The sequence below is a fragment of the Rutidosis leptorrhynchoides genome, chromosome 9 (assembly GCF_046630445.1).
Source record: "Rutidosis leptorrhynchoides isolate AG116_Rl617_1_P2 chromosome 9, CSIRO_AGI_Rlap_v1, whole genome shotgun sequence".
Taxonomy (NCBI): Eukaryota; Viridiplantae; Streptophyta; class Magnoliopsida; order Asterales; family Asteraceae; genus Rutidosis; species Rutidosis leptorrhynchoides.
The window spans coordinates 13,074,966-13,080,149 of record NC_092341.1 but is presented as its reverse complement, the minus strand read 5'-3'; positions in this window follow the sequence as shown (position 1 = coordinate 13,080,149).

Genomic DNA, 5,184 nt, shown 5'->3' with positions numbered 1-5,184 from the left:
TGGGTTGTTCCTCAACAATTTCTGTTTGAATGATTGGTGATTTCAGAGGAAAGATTAATGGTTCAGGATCTCTGAATTGTCCCTGAATATCCTCCGGATTTTCAATTGTGAGGTCGGGTTCAAAAAATGGATTATCGGAAATTTGAATTGGAGTACTTGGTCGACTAGATGACGATTCTAAAGAAATATCAACGGCGACAATATTTGCTAGATGTCTTGATCGTGTTACAGGTGGTGAACGTACAAAAGGTGGTGAACGTTTTGCTCGGTGCATTCACTGAATATCCTATTAGTTATAAAAGATAAAAATTATATAGGTTATCAAATTAATAGACTTTTTTGATTTTGTCCACGTTTCGAATAGCCAATAGATGTAGCAGGGAGCCAGAACCCTTTAAATCGGAAGCTCACAACTCAGCCACCAACAAATCCAACTATTACTACGAACCAGAAAATTTAGGATGTCTATCAATTTAATCGCTTAAAATAATTTTTCGTCGAAATTTTAGAGAAATTTTAAAGAAGAAATAGAAAATTCTATGTCCTAAAAACTAGAGCGGTGAGAAATAAGAAAGAAAAAGAGCGCGTCGGAAAAAGTCGAAAAATAATAGGCGTCGAAAAATAAAAATAAGAAAGTAGCGCGCCGAAACTTAAAAAGGAACTAAAAACTAATAATTAAAAGTTGCGTCTAAAAATATTAAAGCTTAAAAGAAATACTATATCCAAAACGACAATAACTTAAAAAGGGTACTAAAATATAAAAATGTCGTCGCAAAATTCTAAAACACCTAAATCTTAGTCTAAAGAAAAAGCACTTAAGGGATTTTACGGCAAAGCCTAAGAATCTAGAAATAAAAATAACTATCGCAAAAACTATGAATTAAAACTAAATACGAGCGAAAAATACAAATATTAAGCTAAAACGAATAAAAAGATACAAAATATAAAAAATAATCTTAAAGTTGCAAAAAGTACAATTTAAAAAAATATATATTATTTTTATATTATTTATTTATAAAAGCTATTAATTTTATATATTTATAAAACTAATTAAACTAAATATACAAATTAAATACTAAAAACTAAAACTAATTAATTTAAAATTAAACCCTAATTAGGGTTTTAATAATAATAATAATAATATACTCTATAATTATTGCAGTAATCAGTCAAACTGTGGCGTGTCAGAACCAGTCATGCGATCGCATGGATTTTTGCCTTCGGGTTCATGCGATCGCATGGAGTAGGGTTTCGGGCCAGAGTTGGGCTGCTACAGTACCGGGCCTCGTGTTTTTACTTTTTTTTTTAATTTTCTGTTTTAATATTTATAAAATATAAATAACTTAAATAATTTTTTTTTTAAAAAACTAAAATAAAAATACTTTTATAAATTTTTAACAACTCTTAACAACAAATATATAGATTTTTTTTTATATATATAGCGTTGCGCTTCCGGCGTTAAAGCAAGTCCCCGGCAGCGGCGCCAAAAATACTTGATGTGTGCGAGGCGTACTAGGAAATAGTTATATTTTTGCTACAAAATACTATTAAATACGATACAATTTTACACAAGTGATTTATTTATTTATAGAGTGGATATACCTAAACCTTGCTACAACACTTATAGGCAGTGTACCTAATCGTACAGTAGTGTAGTTTTCAGTCAGTCCGATTCATTCCACAGGGATCTTTAGCCAAGTTTAACGCTATATTTTTAAAAACTATATTTGTAAAAATACAAATATATATATATATATATATATATATATATATATATATATATATATATATATATATATAAGTAATATAATTATTATAAAAGGGGGTTTTTACCGTTTAATGACCGGTTTGTCGATTTTAAAACTTTAGTCGCAGTTAAAACCTAATGTAAAATATTAAAAAAAAATATAACTTAAATTAAAGCGTAAAGTAAATAACGATAATGAAATTGCGATAAATAAAATTGCGATAAATAAAATAACGGTAAATAAAATTGCGATAATTAAAAAGTGCAATTAAATAAAATGACAATAAATAAAAGTGTGATAATTAAAAGTGCAATTAAATATGAAATAAAGGAAATTAAATATGAAATAAAGGAATTATGCTTATTTAAACTTCCGTAATCATGATGTTTGACGTGTTGATTTTAGTATATTCCCATGGGTTAATTGTCCTTTGTCCTGGATTATTTGATATGTCCATACGGATTTGTCCATAATAGTCCATCAGTCATAATCATAAAATGCGGAAGTCTTCGTCAAATTATTCTTATTTCCGAAGTCAAATATTCCAACTAATTGGGGATTCGAATTGTAACAAGGTCTTAATACTTTGTTTAATGAATACACTAGGTTATCGACTGCGTGTAGTCCAAGGTTTTACTACTTTGTTAACAATTACACAATTTACCCTTGAATGTAATCCACCCCTGTTTCAACAAGTCTATTAACTATTAATCCAATCTCGTGTCCGGTAAAATGAACAATTATTGGTATTTATAGATATCCCGCCCACCGTGCCCAGTCAAGCGTATGTGGTTATATATAAATACGTCAAATTATAAGTCTATATATTAAATCAACGAGGTATCATTTAGTTAATATAAAACCCATTAATAGCCCATAGTCTAATTTCCACAAGTGTCGTTCTTTTATCCAAACCCCAATTATGGTCCAAAGTCCAATTACCCAATTTTAATATTTAGCCCAACATCATGATTACTTCGGCATTAAATAAGCATAATAATAACTTAGCTACGAGACATTAATTTAAAAAGGTTGAACATAACTTACAATGATTAATAATAGCGTAGCGTTACACGGACAGAATTTCGACTTACACCCTTACAACATTCGCTAACATACCCTTATTATTAGAATTAAAATTAAAATTATAATATATATATATATATATATATATATATATATATATATATATATATATATATATATATATATATATATATATATATATATATATATATATATATCGGTGAGTGATGGTAGAGAAAAAGATATATTAAACTGAGCCAAAACACGCGAAATTTATAGATGTGTCCTGCTACCTACTGCCATGCGATCGCATTGGATTTAGGCCTTCAGGCCATGCGATCGCATGGCTACTTTTTCCAGCTCACATGATTTGTTTCGTAGCTTTGTAGACGATTTTAAATATAATATATAATATATAAATAATTTTAAGAATTATTTAAATATTATATTATATTCATGTGCATAGTTGACTTGTAATTTTTAGTCCGTTGCGTCGAGCGTTGAGAGTTGACTCTGGTCCCGGTTCCGGATTTTCGAACGTCCTTGCGTACAATTTAATATCTTGTACTTTGCGTTTTGCGTCTTGTACTCTTGTAATTTCGAGACGTTTCTCATCAATAATTTGAACCACTTTGATTGTACTTTGTACTTTTGAGCTTTTTGGTCGTTTGCGTCTTCAATTCGTCGAATCTGTCTTTTGTCTTCACCTTTTATTATTTAAACGAATATCACTTGTAAATAGAACAATTGTAACTAAAAGCTTGTCTTTCTTGAGGGATAATGCTATGAAATATATGTTCGTTTTTAGCATTATCAACTATTGAGATATGTGATTATGACGTATGAATAAATATGGTGATATATGCTCAACAATATATGATCGAAGAGTTAGAAAGACAGATTATCATTTATGCGTTATCTTAAAACTTTCGAAAAAAAATCAAACAAATATTGAATGATATTATTCAATAACAAAAGAACTGTACTTTTTTTAACCCCGTACTCACAAATAATGGAAATGGCCCAACATTGTGGTGTCTTCCATCATCTTTACATAAAAACTTCATTTCAAAGACTGGACGATCAAAGACTGGACGATGACTAAATAAAGAAAGTTTGGTTCCATGAAGAAATGAAAAATGAATGAAAGACTCCCCAAAACGAAGCTTGAATGATATTTTTTGGGTGGAAAGTTATCCAAGGAAAAAGTGTAACGCGTAAATAAATAATGTTTTTTTTTTTGTTTATACTACCCGAAAATTGAGGGTATTTTTACTCATATGTACGCGATCTGCTCGGATGATCGGATTTTTCTGTGACCATATTTTACCATTTCCTTTTTTTTTACCATTTCCTTAACATTCCATAATATTCTGCTAGTGTTTGAACCTAATAACTCTTGTAAAATAAATTGTTAATAATGCTTTGCGAGTCTTCACCAATAGATGACGTGATCTGATAATTCGATCGTGCCCGATTTAGGGCATTCGCAAGGTCGCAAAAATGGCTTGCGATCTGCATGGGCTTTATTGCAATAATCTTTTTAATGACGTACTATTATATTTTGTTCAAAAATAGTATAGTATTTTGTTTAATAACGATAGCTAATTGCCTTAAAATCATAATTTATTAATGTTAGTTACTTTTTATTAAAGTTATAATGTTGTAACTATAGTTAAATTTGTAAGGGTGAAAACCGAAGTCCCATAACGGTCATGAACAAAATAAAAGTATGCATATAAGTCTAAGAGAAACTTCCTCTACTACCAATTGATTTTAGAGAAGATATGAACTCTTGGTCTTATATTGTAGGGCATGTTATTGGGCTATACCAGCCTATCAGTGGTATCAGATCCAGACTATAACTCGGATGTGGTGGACAACGCAGTGGGCGCACCCCTAAGCGCACGCAGCGACGTGGCGCACCCCTTGGTCCCGCGGAAGGATGTATGGACCCAATTATCGTTCGAGGGGGCATAAGGAAGGGACTTAGGTTTGAGGAGAAGTTTGTAATGGTGCAAACCAGTGGCGAAACTTGTAGCCAATCACGGATGGGGCGAAACCATAATAGACGGGTAACACTAACAAAACCTGATTTTTTGGTAATTTATTTTTCTAGTGTAAACTTTTTTTTTTTAAATTCGGACGGGGGAGACACCCCCTCCAGGTATAATTAAGTATTGCCCATGGTGCAAACCGAATCCCACATTGGTCATGGGATAAAACAAATGTATGCATACAAGTCTAAAAGGAACTCCCTCTACTACCAATTGATTTTAGAGAAAAAAGAGAGACTCTTGGATATATTTTGTAGGATATGTTAGGATACCGTAGATATTTTTTGTGTATCATTGGATAGTGTAATTCTTTTTAAGCTTTTAACTAGTGACACTCGTGAATCCGATTCTTG